The following is a 25761-nucleotide window of genomic DNA, read 5'->3' on the forward strand; positions in this document are numbered from 1 at the left end:
AGTTCAAAGTATTTACAGAATTCACAGAATTTCCTATTATACGGTACAAAGTTTCCATTTATTTCAGTGATGTTTGCAGCCACGTATGTTTTTGAAACTGATTACAGAAAACATATCTAAACCGGCCTTAAGAATTCCAGAATACACACACGTATAATTCTCACTGTAAATACCACTTTGCTAAACACATATGCTTGTGTGCTATCTGAGATTTGGGTAAGGGCTAACAACATTCATTCGTTACCATGGCATCAATCAGAGCACTCAACCAAATGTTCTGTCTAAGCAGTGAAAATGCATGTCTATATGTGCGCGTGTGCTACTTGTATTTACATTTGTTTAAGACATAGTCCACTCAAAAAGCCATCACCACTCAGACGGTACCTTAATAAGTATGTACGTATGTAATGTTTAGCTGTGTGTCTTTTGCCAGTTGTTCTTTGCCTACATTTCGTTGCACATCGCTGCCTGCTAATGCGATATAATGGAGTGGAAGAAATTTTAACTCGCAGCAGCTACAACAAATCCTTATCTTTTCACTCTGCACACAAGCCCACACACACGCACATATGTGGGTGTATGCGTTATAGTACAATTTACAGTTAATTCTCAAACAGGAAGTTTGTATGAGATAGTTTTTTTGGAGCGTTGACAAAAGAGCAAAGTGACTAGGTGAAAAATTTTAAGAAAATATTAGAGCATTTAAATTTATATTTATTGCATTTGGCCATTGTGTTGCATCAGAATATCAAAGTAATGCGTAGAAACATCGATAAATATTCCGGCTTAGAAGTCCAATTTTCGACCACTTTCTGCAGTAATTAGTGCGCTTCGTCAGCATTAACGCACAGAATATTCTCTTTCGATGCGCCAATCGCCTCTGGCTTATTTGCGTAGACAAGCGACTTAATATAACTAGCGGTCTTAATTCGCACAATATTTGTGGTCACGCCATAGACTTGCGAAGCAAGATAATGCGCTCATAAAAATTTTCCTTCATTAAATTGATTATTTCATTGGCTCTATGGCATGTAACGCCATCTTGTTGGACCAAAGGTCGTCTACATCAACACCATCCAATTTAGACACAAACAGGTCATTAATCTTGGCTCTATAGCGTTCCCCATTGACTGTGACATTGTGGCCAGCTTAATTTTTGAAGAAATATGAACCAATACTTCTCTCTGCCCATAGAACACACCAAACAGTGACTGTTTGAGGTTGTAACACGTTCTCAACATTGGCTCATACATTACGAATATCGTCACACTACATGCGACAATTGTGCTTATTAGCGTACCCATTCGAACAAAAGTGAGCTTCATCGCTGACAAAATTTTCCTGCAGATGCCAAAAAGACCAATTTCGAAAAAAGTATTGAAAACCACACGTCTAAAAAAAACCTTATATTCGGTACTCGGGGGTAGGGGAAGCACTGAACTAATTCGATTAATTTTTACACACATACATACAATGTTATAAGCCAAATATAATATTAAGATGTCTCGAAAATTGGTCGAAGTTTTTGATATATGAATAACGTTAAGACGGTCCCCATATTCGGTATCTGAGGGTTTAAAAAACATATTAGGGATAAGCCGCTAACAAATCGAAAACTGATTCTTAGATTTCATTCCCACTTACTGGAAAGATTGTATTTTACTAGTTAGATCGATCACTTTCAATTATGTTTGCGACAAATTTTCAATTAACCCTTTAATGTCATAATTAAAGTAGGCGCGGCTAAAAGTATTTTAAATACATGAGTTGATTTTTAGAGCCATATATACGAACTGATATCAATTTCAAGTTTCTATCTCACCTGGTTTAGCAGATATAAAATGTTGCTTATAAGCAACATTGAGCCGTTGTAGTACATATTAAAAAAAAACAGTAGAGTATTGATGTTTTATGTAACTTTTATTATTTTTGAAAACATTTCATGTGTTATAGGATACAAAGCAATTTTTTTTTTGGGTCGCAACATAAGTGTACATTACATTTAGAACATTTTGATGAGGGAATACCTGTTTGACATAACCTACACCTTCCTTTAGCTCCCTTGCATATAATATCATCATCGAAGAATTCACTGTAATAGTTTATTGGATCTTGGATAATTCCGAAAACTATTAATTTATTTTCGCCAACAGGTAAGCTCGTATTATTTCACCTCAAACTCTCCAAATCAATTTTTTCAAAAATTTCAGTTATGATCTTTTCATTATCTGCTTCCTTTTCCTTATCCACTTCTTCATCTTTATCATCCCAATTTTCAAGAATTCTTGCTATCAAATTTATTTCAACGTTTTCTCTTTTCCTCTTTACCTATATAGAATTTCAATAGATCTAAAATGTAACTACACTTTCCTCTTCAATGGTTTGTTCAATAACTCCCTCAAAATTAGAATCTTTCTCTTCTTCATCTATTTCATCTGCAGAATCATCCCAATCGAAATCGATCAAACGCTTGATTTCTGATTCTGTCAGACCCTTTAGATGCATTTCTTACAAAAAAAAAAACACAAAAGTATTATTGCTACTATGGACAAAAATTGTTGACTAAAAAATAAAAACATTTTTAATGTTTTGTAAATTACAGTTCATTTTCTGACCAGTTTTTCGTGATAAAATTCACTTTTGGTTAAAAACTTACAACGTTTAAAGTAATTATTTAAATTTTAATCGAGATTCAAATAAAGAGTTGTAAATATTTTGCTCTGATTCTTTGTAAACGAATACTTGAATACGTGCACTTCAGTGGAAAGAAACCCGTTTGCAAAAAGAAACAAAAACTGTAGAAGCAGTGATCGAAAATATACAATGTTGCTTATAAGCAACAAATGGGATGAAAGGGTTAAGGTCATATCTTATGTCCTCTTCTGAACCGTTGTTCTTCTATTATCACCTCTAAAACTGAGTGTTATATTATATATATAGCTTTTTAAATAGCGTAGGGTCTTTTGTATCAAATTTTTACTTAAATATATATCAAAATGGTAAAATATATATTTATATTTGTTTTTAAAATATATTTGATTTAATTTTACACAATCGCTAGATGTCATTTAAAAGATATGTCAGTCACAATGCACAGACCATACAACAATGAAGCATATCTTATTCAAAAGTGGAGCAAAGACAAAAAAAATCTTGAAAGCAACAAACATTTTATGGGCCTAAACATATGAATGAAACTGCCACATGGGAGACACCATTTAGTAATTTCAAATATTTAATTTTCCTCCCAAGTGAAAACACACACTGTTCACCTCGCACAGGATTGGTATTTTTTTTTTTTATTTGCTCTACATACACACACGTATGAGCATGACACCTTGACACAATAAGGAGCCGGTGGATTATCAGCAAAGCAATACAGCTTTATAAAAAAGAGGTCCACTTTTGAAGCACAAAGAGAAGTCGTTGGTACTGATAAATGTTCAGTAAGTGGTAAAATATGGAAAGGTGGCACAAAAGAGTATTGCGTCTTAACTACTCTGGCCGTGAACAAAGTGGGCGAATATAATCAAAGCTTTATACGAAATACGCGCTCCCCAATATCTATTTTGAAAATCGCAGATTGTTATTCGCTTGTCAGTACCGACTCAGAGCTACACTATCTCGAGTGGAGTACCGCAAGGCTTGGTCTTAGGCCCTCTACTATGGAACTTGATGTACGGCGGGGTACTAAGAATACATCAACCAAAAAACGTAAAAACAATAGCATAGGCGGATGACCTCATAACGGTAGCAGTGACTTAACATCTAGATTACCTCCGGCAATGATTGCATAAATGGTCTGCGCCAATGGTTTGCTACCATGAGTTTATAGCAGAAAACGGAAGTCTTGCTCATAAGCACAAGGAAGGTGGCAGAAAGGTTATCACTTACCGTAGTGGAGACTTAAATGTCCTTGCCTTTCCCTTTAAGTAATATTTAATCCGTTGGTTCCATGGGAGAGACATGAGTTGGGAGTTCCGCACTTCGGCTGCGATGCTTTCCCCTACTAACAAAAAAAAATTATTCACTTACTCTTAATTGCCTGCTGGCTGACTCATATTACCGAGTGACAAATCAGACTCTGGAATTTACCAACCACACATGGGTTGTATATACATATATATATACAAGTATATTTCTGTGTCATTACACCCACACATTTGAGTTGAGGTATGCCTTCTGCATGTGTGTTTATAAAATCTTTACCATGTCCTTGAACGTATCGACTATTCCACTGCTTGCCTTTCGGGCCAAAGTGCGCTGCTTTCCTTCATTAGGACTATTGTGCGCAAATTGCGCTACTTTATGCTTTACATACCACACATGTTATTTTGCTTGCTTTTTTGCTTTTTGGCTTTCCTGCTTTCACTTTTGGCTTGTTTTGACTAGTCTCTATGGATAGAGTAAATGCTTTGCGAACTCCTGTTTTATCATTATATCCGTCAGCTCTTTGGTTTAATTGGGCTAATATACATATGGTATACCTAACAATTATGTGTCTACTCCACATTAATGCGCATTAATCTTCTCACTTTATTGTCAGACAAAATTATCCACATACATGTATCTCACTATACTTGTATAATATCATATCATTTGCACTTTGCCACATTTATTTGCACTTAAGTGCAGCACGTGTGCAAATGATCAACATTTTACCAATTTAACATGTGGCTGCCCGGTAAATTGAGCAAGTACAATGTGTTTAACTACAGGACATTGTTGGTCGCCGTTGCGTATACGTAACATTCAAGCGACAATGAACGGCAAGTTGTTCATTCATTTCGCTCTTGTTGTTATTGAAATTAATTGAACTAAGTATGCGATTATGTGCGCATGACTTCACTTCATGATTTTCATATATACTATATATGTATATAGTATTGTATATAAATGTTAAAAGTTTTTTTTTAGTAGGAGGAAGCATCGAAAGGTAAATGGTGATGTGCGAGGTTTTGTATGCTTTATGGCAAGTAGAAACATCAACGTTAAGTTTATTAGTTTATCTAGACTTTGGTTATACTAACTTATTTACCTTTAAAATATATGTAAATGTAAAGTAATGTCTGTCCAACGGGGATAAATAAGTAAATGCTTTTGTTAATATTGTGAGTTGAAAATGATATTTCGAAGGCTAAAACTTTCGTTGGTTAGTTGAAAAGAGAAGTGCAGAAGTGCCAGACCGCAGGCAGTCGCACTTAAGGCATCATTGGGCCCATCGGGACCTGAATTTTGAAAAAAATTGGAACATTGGGTGTTGTAGAAGATATCCCGATTCAACGTGCTTAAAGCTGAGCATTCTCAAAGATAATGTTGCAGTGTCTCATCATCGTCCTCACATGCTCTGCTTAATGGTGGATGCCCTGTTATGACCCTACAATGTTATTAATTTCCCTATTGCTTAGACGTAGAAGCTTTTTGGCCCGTTCACGATCAACACAACCCCAAAGTACTTTTGTATGGCTTACTTGTATATGGCTAGTGTTCCAAGAGCGATGGTTTTCCTCCAATTTCCATTATTTCTAGCAACTCTTGAAAGAGCTGAATGATCTGTTAGGGCAGCTTAGCGGATTTGTGTTCCCGGCCGCCTCTAAGCGGGCCAACTCTGCTGCATTTTCGAATCCTTCTAATCGAGATGAATTTTTTCGAGTTTCCCACTGGGAATCTAGTTATTGCCTATACATATTTCCATTTTCTGGGGATTAAAAGTTAGACCATGACCCTCCGGAAAATGGGTGAAGATCCCCCGGAAGTTTCAATTTTTGACCTAAAACGAAGGATCCAACGTCAACAAGCTCTTTATTCTAAATTTAAACTGTGATTAAGTCATTTTATTTTTATAGTCTTGCAACATCTTGCTAGAGAGTATAATAGTTTGGTTTCACGTATAACTAATCGAAATAGATAAGGAGCTGTGCAAGCGATAACTTGCGTAAAAATTTAGATATTTTCTTAAAACTAGGAACATATGTTCCCTGGCACCATGAAAAGATTGGCCATAATTGGACTAATAGCACGCCCACAAAACGCCTTTAATCAAAAAGTTTGTCTTTATGCCAAAAATGGGTTGAAACGCATCAATAATTTGATTAATAAAAAAATTTTCGAACTTCCGGGTGATTAAATATCACATATATGAGTATATATTATTATGTTATCTCAATAAAATAAATATGAGGGAGCGTGTTTTTCTAATAACGGTGTATGTTTGTGCCTAAAATAAGTCAAACCGTGTGAAAACTTAGCCTAGCCCCCATTTAACTAATCAAAGAATTTTCAAACATCCGGCTGATTTCATGCCATATATGTTGTCTGTTAATAATTTGTAATAACGTCAAAATAAGACACATTTGAGTTAATACTACTTCTATCTTCCATATACCTAATATAAGATTTGCAAACTTTCGGTTAGTTTTATACCATATACAATGTATGGATCCACATGCATCCCACCATTTGTTCAATAAGAAAATAATTATTTATCCAAGGCTTAGAAGAGTGCTAAGAGTCATGTACAACAACTGCATAAACGTACAGTTATGCATATTTTATTGACAACCTATATTTCCATTACTAATAAATCGTTTTATTTAGATAAATATATCCTCTGTATTATGAAAACCACTTTAACCAAATTCACACCTGCCTACCAAGCATTGCTTGGAAATCTCTTCGAGCTTTAGAAATCAAAATCCAACGCATATGCCATAAATTAATTAAATTCCTGTTCATTCAATATCTCGAATAAAATGAATCACAATTTTCAAACAATATGCATGCATTAAAAATAATTATATATAAGAAATTAATTTCCAATTTGTTGTCACAATACATTTATTTCAGCACTAAAGCAGGCATGCTTTATCAATAAGAGTTTACGTGACAAGTTATTTAAGCGAACTAGGTCGGTGTAAATAATTAAATTTCACTAATGAATTATAAGAAAATGTGTCAATATATATAGGTAATAAATGCCGGTATGTGAGAAGTTGAGGCAGTTGTTATGACACATAATGCAGACAAATTAATTTCATTGAAATATCGAGTATACAAAAAAACTATTTGGTGCTAAATTTTTTAAAACACAGAAGAAATTTATTGTGCTTTCTTAGTCAATCTATTTTAATGACACAATTGAGTTAAAGGTTTTCACTATGCAGTATTTCAAAATATCTAAATAAGCACCTATTTGTAAATATATTTGACTATATACTAACAACATGGAATAGTCGAAAATTCAAATCTAATATCGGAAAAATACCATATTCAAATCGGTGTCTTCCTTCTGATTCATACTTGATAATTGACTTACTTACGCAGTCCAAAAAAAAGATGTTTAAGATTCTCATGACAATGTTAATATTCTTACCACATTGGTCTATTTTTAAATGTTTAATTTAAAAAAAAATATAAGTATACCTTCATTACCTTACATCTTTTACCTACTATACTAAAACTTTAAATGGAAATCTGAAACAGTTTTCTAAAATGTAGCCGTTCCATTCAAACTGCTCCTTCATTTTCATACTCTCGCAACTTGTTCTACAGAGTATAATAGTTTTGTTCTTGAGTATAAAATTAGTTATCTTTATGAGACTTGGTACACTTTTTTTTAAGTGGGAGTGGTCCCGCCCCCTAATAAGTTTAATGTGCAGATCTCTTATACCACTGAAGCTATAATAACAAAATTCACTGGGAGCAAATATTTTTAGCATGTCTATCGACGATGTGAAAATGTAACCACGCCTATTTCCGATATAACATCATTTTAAATTCCATCTGAGTTTTTCACTTTCCGGTATGCAAACCACGCAACAATGATTTTATCGCCATAAAACTTTGCGTGAGTAATACGTTAAAAGTATGCCACCTTGTGACCAAAAATTGTCTAAATCGAATCGAAACTGTTCAAGCCCCTAGGTACTGAATATGTGGACCCCATGTGCCTATAGTTGACTTTTTACCGAAAATACCGGTCAACATAGAACAAGGCGGTAAGATCCACAAAGAAATCTAAAACGAGTATACCATTTGACTTTGCGACAGTATAAAAGTTTCGGTTACATCCAAACGTAGCCCTTCCTTAGTTGTTCTCTTTCTTTTTTTGTCTTGAATGAAAGCATAATATCTCATCTCGATTATTTAATGATAAATTTAAGAAGCTACGGATATTTTTATATCTGTCTAAAGCGTTCACCCCCACTTTTCCAAGTCGGTACCCTTCGCAACTTCAAAACTACAATTTTTTAATACTATTTATATACATAATTTACGAGATAATGCTGGTGAGTGCCTTTCAAGTTTATTAATATTTTTTTTATTTTACAGTAACTAATTAACCGTTGTTTTCGCAAAAGAGTGTGATCTGAAAAAGTAAAAATTTTAATTTCGAAAACCTCACCAGCATTACCATGGCAAAGCATTTTCTAACGATATAATTTGTATTTCTTTTTTTAGATGATCCAGCACCGAGTTATGAAAGGTACCATTCAACTTTCCAGAGTAAAGTTTATCTGACGATTTTTACCAACTTAAGTGGAAATTTTGTGTTTTCAATGTGCTTTGAGGAGCTTTTCAACATTTTCAATGATTCCCTAGCTGTGACCCTATTTTATCACGAACACAAGTATTTCAGGGACAAATCATGAAGTCATCGAAAAGTTGTCTCGTGCAAATCGCCCATTCACCTCTGTTAATAAAAGTTAAAGATATAGAATAGAAAATTATCGTGTTGGCATCAGAGAGTTAGCAAAACATCTCAATATCTTTTATGGATCGACTCAAGATATTTTGGTTAATGTTTTGAGTATGAAGTGACGAGTAGATGTTATTACTGTTGAGGAGACGTGGGTTAATGAAGATTACATCGAAACTGTCCAACAACCGAAACCGTAAAAACCAAATTTCGCTGTTGGCACTGAATGCCAATCCTGCCGAGACTTATAATAAGTTTGTTTGAAAACACCTGAGAAAGTATTTGTAATTTGTTTTATTTAAGCAGATGGTTATTGTATAAATACATCATAATTATGAAACCAGATATCGATTTGAGTATTTAGATTTGAGTATTTTTTAAATATTGCTGGCATATCTTCGAACGGTTTAAGGGGTTATTTAAATTACGAGTGCAAAGCACTATATATGTATATTTCAACTTAATTTTGCATATAAAAAATATTAATATAGTCTTCCAAAAAAAACAAAATTTCGTATTCTCAAACAACGAACAAATAAAAAATCGGGGCTGCACAAAATATGCCATGCTAAGCAACCAATTTATATAATATTAAAAATAAAACAAATTAAAATGAATGAACATATTTTGCCAACTAAAACTGCACAACCTATATTTAGAAGGCATATGAAGCGTCAGCAAAACGTTCAATGCTCGCTCCTGCCAAATTGTCTGTTGGCATGCATGCACAGGAGGCAAATCCGCAATTGGCAGTAAACAGCAGAAACAAATGTGTCGAAAAAGCAGAGCTAAGCACAAACTAAATATGGAACAATTACATAATGCACAAGTACCGTTATAAGCACAAACACTTGTGCCTCCACGTGTAAGTAGAAGACAAACATTTGGACGACGAGCTAGAAGGCAAAACATACAACAGAGGCGCCAAAGTAATATATAAAACGATTAAAACTAAGGCCCACACACACACATACATATATTCTTCCTACTTACACATGTGTTTGTGTAAAAATCAATAAAGCAATGCATATTTACTGCATTCACCCATTTTAATGCGCATTTCTCTTTAATGGTGCGTTGCAGCTGCGTTCATTGGCCGGCTGGCACTGCCAACGGTTGTTCGTTAAATACTTGTAAAGCGAATGGCGCAACTTTAAGTGTCAGTGTTGAGAAAATATAAATACGTATCAAGTTCAGTGGCAAGGCTGTGGCCTTGCGGCACGTAGTTTAAAGAGCTTGCAATACATATAGTATTCTCTTTTCTTTTTTTTTATGAAAACGCGTGCCGAAGTTAAACTACTTGGGCCACTGGGACCTTCAGCTCAATCGTAATGTGTGACGCCGATTCAAACGAGTCGCTCTGTTGGACCGGTTTAACTTGCCGTCATTTAAACAAAATACTGCTCGCGCATTTGCACAGACAATTTAAGTTTGCCGTAGACAGCAATAAAAAATTGAATTAATGTTTAACCATTCAATTTCAGCTCCGCACGCGACGCTCCGCAAACAGAAAAGTTGAGCGAAATTATATAAAATAAAGCCCATAAACAGAAGCCAAATGCGCGCTGCTAAGCCTGTTAGTCGGCTATATTTATAAAATTAAAATCATATGAACACATACACATGCGAATTTGTGTGTTTGTTAGCAGTACTTGCATGTGTACATGGCGTATGAGTAACATTTAGCATTCACAAGTGGCAGTCAACTGCTGGTCTCATTTATTTTCTGCGCTTTCAACGTCATGCTTTCCCTTATACACATGCACTATGAGCTTCTCCGCCACTTATACATACCTACATATGTGTAAGCGTGTGCTTCACAAGTACTGCAGTGGGAAGCAGCGGAGCGGCGCATAAGTGCGTACTTGTGTGCAACTTTAAGTATCGAATTTATGTGCCGCAAAGCGCGTAATTTTTACTAAAGTAACAACGTTCTAAAGTGCTTTGACTTTGGTGTTGCGTGCGAAACACTCCCGACGATGTATGAAATATGACACAAACTGTATGCATGGCTTCGAACAGTGGTGCAGTGAAGGTCCCTGAAGTAGGGTGCTGTGAAAGCTTTCTGAAGCATTAACGAGAAGTGTAACTCTTTAAAGAATGCGAGCTGTCTATGCTCATCGGTTTAGTAAACTGACATTCATTCACGAAGTAATTTCATGCAGCATGTAATATATGGCCGAAATTTACGAAGTGCTCAGCGCATGTATGAATCAGTCTACACCACTTCTTTTGGTAACAAAGAATTTTTCATTCGCCCCTAAATAAATACATAAAAAATTCTTTTTCACACCCCAAAAATCAGTTCATTTTCAGGTAACATTTTGAATTCGAATTACACACAAATTTCATTTTTCTAGAGAGCTTAAAAATACAATATACCAAAGCCATTTAAATTCTACTAACCATGCTAACAATTTGATACACATTTAACTCTTCCCTACTAGTGCTTAAAATTCACACTCAAAGTAATTTGTAAATAATATCGAGCCATAAATCTCTGCAAAAATTATCAGTCAATATTATATTCAATATAATAGGAATGAATTCGTTCCCAAAAGTAATTTAAGCATATTTTTTACAACATCAACAACATCAAGAATGCTAATGTACATGAACCAGTAACTTGTTAAGCGAATAAGTTTCTTACTAACAGTGCCCTGTGAAAGTCCTAGTGGGTAAGAAACAGTTTTAATCATGAGCTTTGTAAAATACATACTACTACCGGTAATGTTAAACACTGCCCACGATGCTTGAATTTCGAAAATCAATGCTTCCGTGTGTCAGGGCAGAAACACTAACTTTACTCAGACCAATAATTTTTGAAATGATAAAGTCTGACCGTCGAGACCTCCACCAAAGCATTTTTTTCTCTGTATACCCTAGCTTACGGAGCATTTGAACTCAAAGGTGTAGCTCGGAATATGCGATAAGAAAATTGCAATGACAAAGTCAAAAAATAAATATATGATTCATTCGATTCTAAAAATTAAATGTGGTTAAGGTTGGTTTCAATATCGGGAAACAGAGAGAAAGGTAGCAATGACCAGGGAGGCTTCTCATGAAGGAAGCTAGAGCAAATAAACTTCCTTCTACTTAATTTATAAAGTAAATAAGTTATTTGGGAATAGTGCTGATACCAGATGGATTTGTAGTGTGATGCGAAAAATTGATAGTTTTTAATAGATTTCAAAGCGAGTGTGCGAAATGCCAAGATTTATTTAAGATTTTCTATCAATAGATGACTCTGACTGGTACAAATGTACTTAAATTTCGATAATTTCTTAAATTGCCTTACCTAATCCGTTCGAAGGCCTCCTGCACAACCATCCCCGCATAATTGTTTGTATCACCCTATTCAGCCGTTTTAACCCACTGTGCAACAAGCTTAGGCAATCACGCCTTATACTAGCGGCGCCACGTGGAAGCAACGGGAAACTACAGAAAATCCGCTTAATTGCTGAATTTCACACAGCTGCTCGACGAAGGCCTGTTGTAAGCCGAGTAAATAATAGTGATGCGTGGCTGCGAGAAGCACCTAAAAGTCAAATGTGTGTTGGAAAAAAGGTGTCAAAGCCCCGCAAAATCATTATCACAGCTGTTGCAGGATACTATTCGCATAACCGTTACGCTGACAAAAAAATAAAAGCAAACAGTTTAGCAAGACTAGCTAGACAGCGCACTTTCGGCTAGGAGCATTTCATACATGAATGCCGATGTAAGCTCTAAAGCTGTCCACTAATTTGTCGGAGCCGACGCCACTGTCAACCGTTCATAACCATGAGGAGTGGTGTTGGGGGCGTGCGCGAAGACGGACAGTCTTGCTAATTTAATGCTTGCGGGGACTTATTTATGCTCATGGTTTGTTGCCCGCACACTCTCGCTCTCTCTATCTCGGTCTTATTTTTTCGTGGCACGCTAAGGAGATAGGTATTTAATTAACATGTGTGGGTATCTCACGGAATTCATTTCACTTTTGCATACAAATTAATTTCTTGTCATCACTTGTGGTGCGTGTAAAGAATATTGGCTCAAGTAGTGGTCGCATAGTCGCATTTGTCAGCGTGCAAAAATTTAATAGTTGACCTCATTAGCGAATTTTATGTACGTTTTTGTCTTTCAACTGAGTAAAAGTAGTATATATGTACATTAGAGCGGGTTCATTTTTTTTTTACAAAATTGCGTATGAGGGAAATGTTCTACAGCTCATTACGAACAGCTTTGCCTAAGAGAATATGGGTCTTAAACCGGTCTCGAGTAGGTGGTTCTTAGGGCGAAGTTTATCTTTAAGAACTAAAAACACTTTTTTATCAGTTTTCGAGATATTCGAATGAAATTTAAAACATAGGTGTTTTTTGATATTCTATTGATCACAATGACAACTTAATTGACAACTATATCACATATCTCCCTTACAAACGATTATTCAGGTTTTTTTATTTCCGGTATCCTGCCTTTAAGTAAAAAACTAAGAGCTCATAATTTTGCAAAACTGTTATCTAATACTTATTCAATAAAGACAATGAACCTAACGAAAATCGGACAACTTGGGATTTTTTCATTTACATACATAAACATATCTATGTATTAATGTTTGTAGCTATATATTTACAGTCATTTGCAAATGTTTGAAACTAGTTTCTTAGTTGAAGAATATGATTTTTATAGGCGTTAAATTATAATTTAGCTCAATTTCTTTGAAAATTAAAACAAATAGAACTTTTTATATATTTAGAATTACGATTTACTTGTAAGGGCTCCAGTTGGCCCAAAAATTGAATACTATAGACATCCTGTTAATGATGTTAATATGTAAATATGTAAATATGCCTAAAATTTTACATATGCAATAGTTTGAAGACCATTTTTTACTCGCCCACATTCATTCATAAAATTATTTATCTATATGTGTGCATTTAAAGTGCGAGTGCGTATCTCTGTATTTGCTTTGATGTAATATTTATTAAAGTGTTAGAAAAAACCAGGCTGCCAGAGAAATTTGTGATAGTTTTTAAATGAGCAAATTTTATTTAAAAATACAAAATTGTTTTTTTTTTTTAATTTTTAAGTTATCACTCCGCTCCGTAAAATTATGTGCATTGTTATTATACTCATTTGAAGGTGAATAAGCTCTAGCGTTCTACACTTAACGTCAGTTAACTCAATTAGTTTGTTTCTTAACTGCTAGTAGCTGCTAGTTATCAGGAAAACGACTGGCAAAATTATAAGTAACTCTTACAAAAAGCAAAATAACGAAAAAGTAAAGAAACGGAAAACCAGCAGAAATTAACAAGAAAATATAAAAATGTTGAATCTAACAATCACAATAAATGAACAAATAAAAATTAGTCAATAGAATTTGCATTTACCCAATTCGAAACTTTTAATAAACAAAATCTATTAAATTCATCAAATCTTGCTTGTTTATACATGTATTTAACAGCTGTATCTTCATATAGCAGTAACTATTTTCTGCTAGTAAAAATTTCACTAGCAGAAATTAGCAGCTCTCTCAGCTTTTAACGCTCTCAACTTGTGCTCTCTTCTGCTGATTTCTGTTAGTTTTTTGGATTAAGAAACATTTTTTCAGCAGAAACTTTGCTAGCTAGTCATAGTTAGCAGTTAAGAAACAAACTTAACACATTAACATTTAAAGGGTCTCTCAGCTGTTTGCATTTTAACTGGCATAATTAATAAAAAAACTTATTTCAACTTAAATATTAATGTTTTAGAAACAAAACATAACTATTATCATTATTTATTATTTACAAATTATATGCAATTTTCTTTTGACAATATTATGGAGTTCATTTTCGTCCATATAATTATGAAATTTTGTTAATAATTATGTCAACATTAATGCGTTGCAACGTAATCATAAACATAATAACGTAAAACGTAATTGCGATAGAACGGAAAGTGTGAAACGATAACTACCTAAGCTACTAGATTCATATAGGCATTTCTTCGGAATATTCTAGCCAACCATAAAACGGGATAATTTCAGGCGCGACTGTACCCTTTACAATACGATAATTAGTAAAAATTAAAGGCGTCTGCAGTATTTCCAAGTAATTAGATTGTAGAGCTTCTATCAAAGAAGAACTTCAAAAATATTAAATTATTTATTAATGAAAGTTCACTGTACCACATTTTGTTACACTCCAGAACAGGTACATATAAAGATACGAGCCTTAAGTTGTCTGTAAGCCACAAAATATGTACCAAAGTCAATTATATATAAATATAATATTGGTGCTGCTATGAATTGGAATGTATTTCTTCTAGAAGTTAATCTTCTCAGCTCGGTAATACAATACTTGATCATTTGAAGATATATTTCATTGTTATCAGATCTGTTTGGCTAGGAAAACATTCATAAATCATTCTGAAAGTCCGCTCAATATATTATAATGTTATGTATGATAATAACTTATCTTCAAATAAAGATACTAACAGATCGGCGGTTAAATAACACAGATAATCTTCCTATTCAGATCGCAGTAAACTTTAATGCAGTAATATATTCTACTTTGCTGTTTGGATATAATTTCATGTTCATTTAATATTTAAATAAAATGAGTAAAGAAAATTTTGATTTGTTAAAGTTCAACTCAAAATTTTGTGATAACAATTTATTTCATATTTTTGTTGAATTTTTTAAATTTATTAATATTATACCCTGAACAGGGTATACACGTATTAAGTTTACCCAGATTTTTGTAACACCCCGACTTAAATATTCATGTCGAACCACTATACTTGTAGCATATTGCATATAGCCATATCAATATCAAATTCTTGTATAGAATATTTTGTTTTTGTGAAAGCTATTGTATGCAACCGATTTTAACGTTTTTTCTTATATTTTTTTTTTTTTTTTTTTAAAGTTCTGTTTTTATTTAGTATCAATATCTCTTTATCATTTGTGTTTAATTAATTTTTATTTTTCATTTTTTACCTTGCATGCATACAAAAGTTGATTTCCAAACACGAATATTTACTTTAATTGCGCATCTTTGAAGACTTGTCTTCACTACATTTTTCTTCAATAAGCACATACTCGTTGTACATTTGTAGATATGTATTCACGTAAGTTTATATTTTCATAAGCGTTTATTCAAATTTATGCATTCTGCTTTACTGACTTTAGTTTCTGTTCTAGACGAAGTCATATATAAGAATACAAATATACAAACACATGTGCGTGTAATCTAATAATAGAATTTTTCCCAATCTTAATATATTGTATTTTCAATTATTTATTCAAGTGAACTCCAACAAATGCGTGTATTATAGAAGCAAAACCATCACTTGTTCATAGGTCAGATGAAACAAAAGTGTTTTAATTAATTAATTAGTTCCACCTCTATATGTTTTACCTCATAAAAGCCATTCGGCCTTCAAGACTTACGAGCTGAAAGCGGGGAGTGAGCGAGACGAGTAGAACATACTGCGGGTGAGGGGGAGAGAGCGGGATGGCGAGCCATTATAATTTTATTTCAATTAAAACGCCATATCAGTATTTAGCTATCCACGACGCTGGCGATAAGATGGGCAGTCAGCCGTCATGTATTAATAGGGCACAAACAAATTTATTACATATGTATATACATACAAGTACATACATAATATATACATCTGTACTCATATCGTTTAGTTTTATGGCATATAAATCGTTTAAAATTGATTATGTCGCCGAAAAGCAGTGGACTCAAAGTAATATTTGAGAAATAACAACAAAAAACGCAAACAATGCGTACAAATTATAACAAGCAAACAAGAAAATCGCGAACAAAAGCGTTTAGTGAAAAGAGCGAGTTAAAATTATTTCGTGTTACGATTTATAACCTTATAGCACCGCTTAATAGAAGAAATACATACATGCATGAACACTAGGGTGAACCAAAAAAAAAATGGAAAATCCAATTAAAGAGCTGAAACAAACCTATATATGAGGGCAATTTTTTGCACGTCCGTGGAATTTTATTTCTCAATTCAAACAATCGCATATTTAGAAAACGTAGTTTCAGGTATATTTGCTTAAACATACAAATAGGTACACTTTATGAAAGGTTTTGCGGAAGGATCTTGGTTTGCGCGCTTACAAAATCTAAGTCGTACAAGAATTGAAGCCGAACGACCACCAAGCGCGTCGCACGTTCAGTGAATGGGCCCAAAATCGATTTCACAAGAAAGCTTTGCTCAACGATGAAGCTCACTATCTCGCGTGGTGGGCCTATGGCGTTGGCTCCAAAATTGTGGGATTTAACACCGCTGGACTATTTTTTGTAAGGTTCTGTGAAATCGCTTGTCTACGCAGATATTCCCGACACCTTTGACGCCTTGGAAGAGAATATTTGGCGCGTTATTGCTGACGTACGGCCACAATTGCTGCAAAAAGTGGTCAAAAATGGCATCCTCGGCTGAAATTTATTCGAGCCAGCCGCGGCAGTCACTTGCTCGAATTCATTTTTCTTGACTAAATTATTAATTTTTATGCGTTTTATTTCTTCTTGAAAACCACATATATACAAAAAAACACCCTTTAGAAATATCGCATTTACCAAAAATCTTAAATTCAAATAAAACAAGATATAAGATTATAACGATTAGCTTATTGTTTTGATTTGTCACAAATAAAGTTTTTATGTTTATTAATTTATTCCTATTTGCATTAGACACCATTTGTAACTGCATATATGTATTAATTTTTTCACTTTCCAAAGCCTTTTCAACATGTTCGACTTAATTTTCGACTTGAAAAAATTCCACCTGAGGTAGATTTTTTAAGATATTTAATTTATATTTTTCTTATAGACTTATTGTAGGGCATAAATTTGAAATGGTTTTTTTTGACTCACCCTAATACACACACACACTTAAAATGAATAATGAACTTTGCGGCACTCGCAAAGCGCTTAAGTTAGCTAGAATTCTTACATACTTGTGCTATATCTCGTAACGCTCGCTACAAATCACAAGCGGAAAAATTAAAATACGAGGACAAAAAATAGACAAATATGGGTGAGTAGAGGCCACTGTGAACTGAAAATTAGTCGCTATCTTTTTTTATTATTTACATACATACACATTTTATACTCTCGCAACCTGTTGATACAGAGTATAATAGTTTTGTTCACCTAACGTTTGTTTGTATCACCTAAAACTAATCGAGTTAGATATAGGGTTATGTAGGTATACCTATATAAATGATCAGGATGAAGAGACGAGTTGAAATTCGTCTGTGCAAGGTGTAACGTGAGTAAAAATTAAAATATCTATATGAAACTTGGTACACATGTTTCTTGGTACCGTAAGACGGTTGGTATTGTTGATGGGCGTAATCCGACCACTGCCACGCCCACAAAACGCCATTACTCAAAAACAAATAAACTGCCGTAACTAAGCTCCACAATAAGATACAAGACTGTTATTTGGTACACAGGATCACATTAAGAAGGGGCATCTGCAGTTAATTATTTTTTTAAAGTGGACGTGGTCCCGCCCCTAATAGGTTTAATGTGCATATCTCCTAAACTGCTAAAGCTTTAATAACAGAATTCATTGGAAGCAAATGTTTTTAGAACCTCTATTGAAGGTGTGAAAATGGGTGAAATCGGGTGACAAGCCCGCCCACTCCCCATATAACGGTACTGTTAAAAAATACTAAAAGCGCGATAAACCAAGCACTAAACACGCCAGAGGCATTAAATTTTATATCTGGGGTGATATGAGATGACCTTATAGGAATCGCGTTCAAAATTAGTCAGTGGGCGTGGCGCCGTCCACTTTTAGGTGAAACCCCAGATCTTGGGATCTGCTTAGCCATTTTCAACCAAACTCGGTGCATAACGTTCTTTTCATATTTCTATGTTATAGTGCGTAGTAGTAAAATGGGCGAAATCGGATTACAACCACGCCTACTTTCCATATAACACCATTTTCAGCTCCATCTGATTCTTTCACTTTCCACTATGCATATCTAGCAACAATGATTATATCGGGGTAAAACTTTGCGTGAATAATACGTTTAAATTATGCCACTTTGTGACCAAAAATGGTCTAAATCGAACCAAAACTGTTCAAGCCTCTAAGTACTAAATATGTGGACCCCAGTGCCTATAGTTGACCTTCTACCGAAAATATCAGTCAATCCACAAAGAAATCTCAAACGAGTATACCATTTGACTTTACGAGAGTATAAAATGTTCGGTTGCATCCGAACTTAGCTCTTCCTTACTTGTTTTAAATTATGTATGTACATGGGGGAGTACCGAGTGTTTGTTGATAGCGCTGAGTGGAAGATTCTGGGGATTTTGATTTATTTCTGCGTTTAAATTGTATTTCAAAAAGTTAGCTTGCCCATAAATAACATTAAAGACACAAGTGTGAGCAATTGATAATTCGTTTAATCGATGAATATTTATAGCATTCACTTAGAAGACCAAAAATATTTGATTTTGTGAACAAAGAGACGTGAAAGTTTTAAGAATGATAAACGATTTGTGAAAAAATTGTAAGCTAAATTTCATGTACTTACACTCACATTCTCCTTAATAGACACGAAAGTAATTGAATATTGAAAACAAATATGTATTAAAATTTACTTGCAAATAAATACTGCCTACAATGAGGGTTGCCTTTTATATGTCGGGATTAGAGAACAAAAATATTAATCATCGAAATTGTTTCTTAAATATTCTTCATTTAGATCTACACACATTTGCATGCGTTTTAACCAATTGTCGAAGGACTTTTGTCAGTCTGATTGAGGTATCTCCGAAATATGCGTTCTGAACGCATCAACAGCCTCTTCTGGTTTCGACAATCCAATCAAGTTGACCTCCTAGTTTATTTTTTACGTACGGAAATTAAAAGAAATTAGTTGGTACCATGTACCAAGTCAGAAATATACGGTGGATGACTCATCAAATCGATGTTTTGAGTGCTCAAAAATGCAGTTGTTGTCCACGTATAGCGTGAACAAATTTTTTTCTAATTTTTAATTAAAGGCAGTAAGTAGTCTAGTTTGGAAAAATCAACTTTTTTTTTTAAATTACTATACATTAAGAATACACTGTAAAAATTTTAGAAGGACGGAGCTTATCTTCCTAAAATTGCCAGAATAAGTCGCAGATCAGAAAAAATGCCTTACAATGAGGCCTATCTTATCGCTAATTTTAAATACTATTAATAATAACAATCAAACCTAGCTTAGCTTGTACTCGTATATTGAACTAGAGATATTACCAGTTCATCGTTTTTTTTCATTCACAAAAGCTCAGTTTTTGCAGAAAAAAGTGGTTGGCAATAACGATATACCTTATTTTTACAGATGAAAATGTAAACAAACCAAAATCACAGGTTTTTGTGGATGGGTATTGAGTTAAAATGAAGACAAAATGGGAATATTTGTGTTCAGTTTTTTATATTCTAGACCTCAAGTGAACAAAATAACTGTATTTGTATGGTATATTAATATTCCGCTTACAAATTTTAAAATTCAAACTAACCTTTTCTCCATGTTAGACATTTTGAAATACATTGAATATGAGTTGAATGTTTTTGACCTCATTGCTAACACAGTTCGTTTTAAGCGAAAATATGAAATAAGCGAAGTGCGTTTTATTTGCCAACGACTTAGTTATTAGCCTGTAACGGTCAATAAATACATAAAACGCGCCTTATATTGATCAAAATCGCAATGCTATGGAATAAATTAGACACATAAGAAAGGTTATTCATATTTTGCCAAGCTCGAAGTTCTATGTCACTTATGGCTAAATAAATTAAATTAAAGCAATTTTACAATTGAAGAACAAAATGGTCACGTCATTATGATGCTTTTTAATAAAGGCTAAAAATATTAATCGCAAAAAAAAATTGCCAACTAACCTTTTCTTTAGTGTTTCATGCCTTTCTAGACTATATTGAATTTAAATTAGTATTCCTCTCCACTATATCGAAAGTCCGGCAATTAGAAAATGCTGCAAGAAAGTAAACATAAAAAAAGGTTACAATAAATACTTAAGCAAGCAATTATTTATGTAATAAAATCACAATTAAAATAATATTAAAATCATTAATGGCGTGGCAATTGTCATTGCAATATTTCTAAAACATAATCAGTGCTGCCACATTTTAATTAGAATGCTTAAATATTAAGTTTAATAGCCTCAGAATTGACAGTAATTGTGTCTAAATATTATTGCATAAATATTGACACTTGTATTATTGACATTATCCATTAATTGCTTCCCGTAAGAGTGCTCTTGAGTGTCGAAACTTAACGGGTATTTCAGCTAGTCAAATAGCTACTTCACAACAAAAACTATTAATAAATAAAAATCGATGCAATAAAACTCAATACAGCTTTTGCAAGGTGTAGATAACTGTGCACATTTTACCTTTTTTTGCTCGAATTCATAAATGCTATTAAATTGTTTACACAACCAGAGATTAGCAACAACAACTCGAGAAAGCGAAAGTATGGCTTTTATTAATTTCTGTAATTAAATTTCCGTTTATAAGCTCTTTGATACGCTCAAATAACTGTCAAACTATCACAAACAACCATGCCGAGCACTGCGCCAACCTCTTTTATCTAATAAATCTTAAATAAATCAAAAATATCAGCGTAACATACAATATACAACAACACCTGCGCTGTGTGTCAATAACTATTTAATTTAATTAAAATCACGTATAGAAATATGACTAATATATTTTTTAATTTATTTGCTCAATTAAAAGGTGTGAACTCAGTAGTAATACCTATAATATGTAAATTGCATATTTTTGCATTGGAAAATTATTGAAAATACATACAGGCATGCAAAGCAATTTGAGGCCAATTCTGCGATTCGCCATTAAAAATGATTTTATAAGTATTAATAAAAAATATATTGCAACAAAGTCCAATATGGCAGGTATTGAATAAACATCAAGCACGGATATACGAGCTTTTACGATATCGATCGGTCGTTCGATTACTATTTGTTGAAGTGAAATATCGCTGTGACATCAAAAAGCGTTTGAATGCTGTATATAGTGACACTTATTCTTCGGTGACAAAAAAAAATCGTTTAACGAGTTTCACTACAAACAGCAAAGCAGTGTATGACGCTGTTGAAGTGAAATGCGAAATAGTTTCGGTGTCATGGGGTAACCGTTATCAAAAAATGGTATAGTCGAAATAATATGGTAAGGGAGGGTTTCCAAGGTGCGTTCTACCTTAACCGTCTGGCTAAGGTTCAAATGGTAACACGGTTTTCCTATACTGAAATAATGTGCCTACTCTGCGTCAAATTGCAGAAAAAAACTTTGGCGACGAAAGAAGAAGAGTTTAAATTTGGATGACATTCCGTCTATCCGTCCGTCTGTACATCTGTGCACGCGATAGCTTGAATAAAAATTGAAATATAGGGCCGTCCATAAATTCCGTCATCGATTTTTTCAGATTTTAGACCCCCCTATAATCATCCTATCGTCATTTCTTAAAGACACCGACTTTGACTTTACCGTCATCCGCAGACCAATCCCCCCCCCCCCCCCCCCTAATTTAGAATGACGTAATATATGGACTGCCCCTATCTTAATGGAATTTAGTACACGTATTCCATGGCGCTTTTTGGGAGTCGATATCAAAACTGGACAGTGGGCCTGGCTCTACACATATATCTGAAAATATTCTTAACTGATTTCAGCCAAAGCTTTGACATGATGTTGACTTTCTTATATATGTTATGAAAATGGGCGAAGTCGGAACGCCTGCTTCTTTAATGTCACAACTTTCATATAATTCATTCGCATTACCTTACATTAATCGAAAACCAATGATGTTATAATAATATAATAAGAAAAACAAAATAAGACTTTTCATAAAAAGTGCATTCCCCATTTCAAGCCCAAAAATAGTCGAAAATAAAAATGGTGAGATTTAAAACAAGTTTCAAAGTTTGCGCAACACCTTCAGGTATTGGCAAAACCTTATATTAAGCTAGGGAAAGTATCGCCGTGATTTCATCCATTTAAGGCAAGGGGATGTTAATAGAAACATATTCTTTCCGAATTCGTTAAGAGCTTTTACATATTGACCGATAAATGCCGTATAAAATGAACCGGAAGTTCGAAAATATTTGTATTAGGTATATGCTGAATTGTTGGCCCGATCAAACTAATTTTTGGCAGAGTTATAAACCAACTCGACAATGTTTGGGCGTAAGATGAAATACCTTGAAGGCAGTATCTGTGCAAAGTTTTATTCTGATAACATTATTGATGTATGTTTTTTTTATCTAAAAAGTAAACACGCCTATCATCCGATTAAATATTTGGATAACTTGACACATCAAATTTGGTTAAAATTGATGTAGTAGTTCATCATATATAGGATTTCACCTGAAGATAGGCGGTGCCATGCCAATTGTCCAATTTTTGCCCTTGCTCCTACAAAGCCCTTATTGGTTATCTTAGTGGTGAAACTTCTACTTGTGTCGCTTTTATTTAGTGAGTTACCGCACTTAAGTAATTTTCAAGATAACCTTTGAATGGCGAGTGGGCTTAGTTATTATTTTATTGTACCCATTTTCACAGTACATGAAGAAATGCTTAGAATACTTATTTTTAGAAAGTTCGTTGTATATTAAACCATTTACGGTTTTTTACTTTCAAAAAGTTTCTAGCCCAAATATGTCCTATACTACTGCGAACACCTGAACCAAATTACTGTTTTGTATCTTGATTAAGTGCTTAGTTATGGCACTTTATATGTTTTCGCTTTACGGCACTTTGTGCGCGTGGCAATGAACCGCTTCCGCCTACCCCCCTACATGCCAAAGAATATGTCTACCAAGTTTCGTTCAGATATCTTAATTTTTACTCAAATTATCGCTTGCACAGACGGACAGACAGAGAGTGACTCGGAATTCAACTCACCCCATTTATATATATACTTATAACTCCATATCTAACTCGATTAGTTCCAGGTAATACACAAAACGGTTGGGTAAACCAAACTAATATACTCTCTTTTGCAACATGTTGCGAAACTATCATTATCAAAGTGTTCGGTTGATTTGATTTCGAAAACTTTGTTAAACTGAGCGGCTGCATTTTGTAAAGCGGTAACTAAAAAAATATTGTAATATTATATTTTTAAAGGCTAAAAATATCGAAATATACACAAAAAAATCGAATCCAATAAAATATTAAACCGGATTTACATTGAGAATGATAGCTCGCATTGCTACGTACACTCAAATGGGATAAAACCTAATTCAATAAGCTTTCCGTTCATTAGCCGGAAAGGGCATAACTGTATATTAGAACAGTCGGCATTGAACTTGCAGCACTTCTAAATTGACATTGAAATTGTCATATAAAAGGGAAAACGCGGTTAACGCGCGAGCGCATACGATATTCGAAGCACACAATTGCAAACGCATAAAAAACTGTCATTTGCATGTGCACACTTTGTAATAACCTAATGGAAGCAGTTTAATTCTATTACAAAAACACAAAAGCAAATAAACATATTTGTAAATGGCATTGTGTGTGAGCACACTTCCACTTTGCAGCCGGCAACAAAAACGCTTGTATTACCAGCTGCAACATGCATCAAAGCGGCGCCAGCAACCACAAAACGAGAAAGCAATTAAACAACAACTAAACATGCAGTATGCATACATACACAAGTGTATAGCGTGTATAGCGCCAACTGCTGTTGTTATAACAATTGCTCGTTATTTGTGCGCAAGAAAAGTCCATTGGGGAAACAGCAATCGCAATTGTAGACTGTTGTGTTGGAGTTTAAGTATATCTGCAGTGAAATGAGAACTAAAGTGTATGGTGTGCAAAGCAAAAGCCCACACAAAATACGCTGAGTGAAAACAAATAAGCTAACAAACAATTAGTACTAATGAAAGCTTCCCCAGCGCATAGCCGAGGCGATGCTTTTTGGCTCTGTGGGTGTGTGTGTGTTTGTGTATGAAGAGCAACTGTTGCTGACTGCAGATAATTACGCGCTGCGGCTGTGCGGCTGCTTCCACTGACATTTGATCCCACAAACACATCGTTAATGAGTGCTCGTCACACTCCCTGCGCGGCAGAGTCGCGACCCCGCCACTAATGGCACTATATATACATCCGTACATACCTATTATACCTACAAAGGCGGAATAGAGCGAGCGCAAAGTGCAATGCATTCAATGGCATCGTGACCATGGCAGCTGCGAAATTTAATGTGGTCGAAGGAGTTCAGAAATTAAGAATCCTAGGGTGGAGAGTGCGGCGGTGTTTATGTGGTTCTAATTTCTAAGTACACACTTAATTTCAGATGCGATTAATAGTACGTAAAAAATCTACATTTCCCGCTTTCTACTAATTACGAGTATACTCATAACTATATAGCAGAGCAGAAAAAACGTTATGAGCGCCTTTTGTAATGTATTTGTTAAGTAAATGTCACCAATTGCTCCGACTATCATTCGAGCGGCTTTCATTTCTAAAGACAGCGCTGTTTTTTTAATAACCTGATGTCGGCTACAAATGTACTTACACATATAATTATTAAAATATAGTTATAACGTGCCATCTAAGTAAAGGTACCTTTTTCAAAAGCCTCTTTTTGACAGATTACGCATGAGACTTGTCAAACTGTCATTTTTGTTAAGTATTGCTTTGCATTTCATCATGGAAAGACTTACGCCTGAACAATGTTTACAATTTGTTAAACTTTATTATGAAAATTCACGTTCTGTAAAGAATGTGTTTTGCGGGCTTCACTCAACTTATGGTCAACTTAATCAGCTTAGCTCCTTAGCTGAGAGTGTACACGAAGACCCTGGAGAGTCGATTCGGCGCCGTTCGCAGCAAATCGGACTGACGTATGGAACGACTTGGTGCATTTTATGTATATACAGCTTGTGCAAGAAGCTGCTCGATTTTCCCAAGCGACATCGCTTCGCTCTATGGGCTCCTGAAAAGTTCCAAAAAGATTCGACATTTTTGAGCCAAATTTTGTTCAGCGATGAGTGGGCCGGTGGAATCATCGGTTCATA

At 34.4% G+C, this 25761-nt stretch overlaps 1 protein-coding gene across 3 annotated transcripts in view; it reads right to left on the minus strand.

The window, feature by feature from the left end:
- The window catches only part of 5-HT7 (5-hydroxytryptamine receptor 7), a 171275-nt gene that overhangs the window by 107384 nt on the left and 38130 nt on the right, over positions 1 to 25761 (minus strand). For all 3 annotated transcript variants that reach the window (XR_011394794.1, XM_036368867.2, XM_036368868.2), the window contains one exon: positions 20597 to 20688. The gene's annotated coding sequence lies outside the window, so the exon portion shown is untranslated. The remainder of the gene's footprint in view (positions 1 to 20596; positions 20689 to 25761) is intronic.

The sequence above is a fragment of the Bactrocera oleae genome, chromosome 2 (assembly GCF_042242935.1).
Source record: "Bactrocera oleae isolate idBacOlea1 chromosome 2, idBacOlea1, whole genome shotgun sequence".
In the NCBI taxonomy this organism is placed as follows: Eukaryota; Metazoa; Arthropoda; class Insecta; order Diptera; family Tephritidae; genus Bactrocera; species Bactrocera oleae.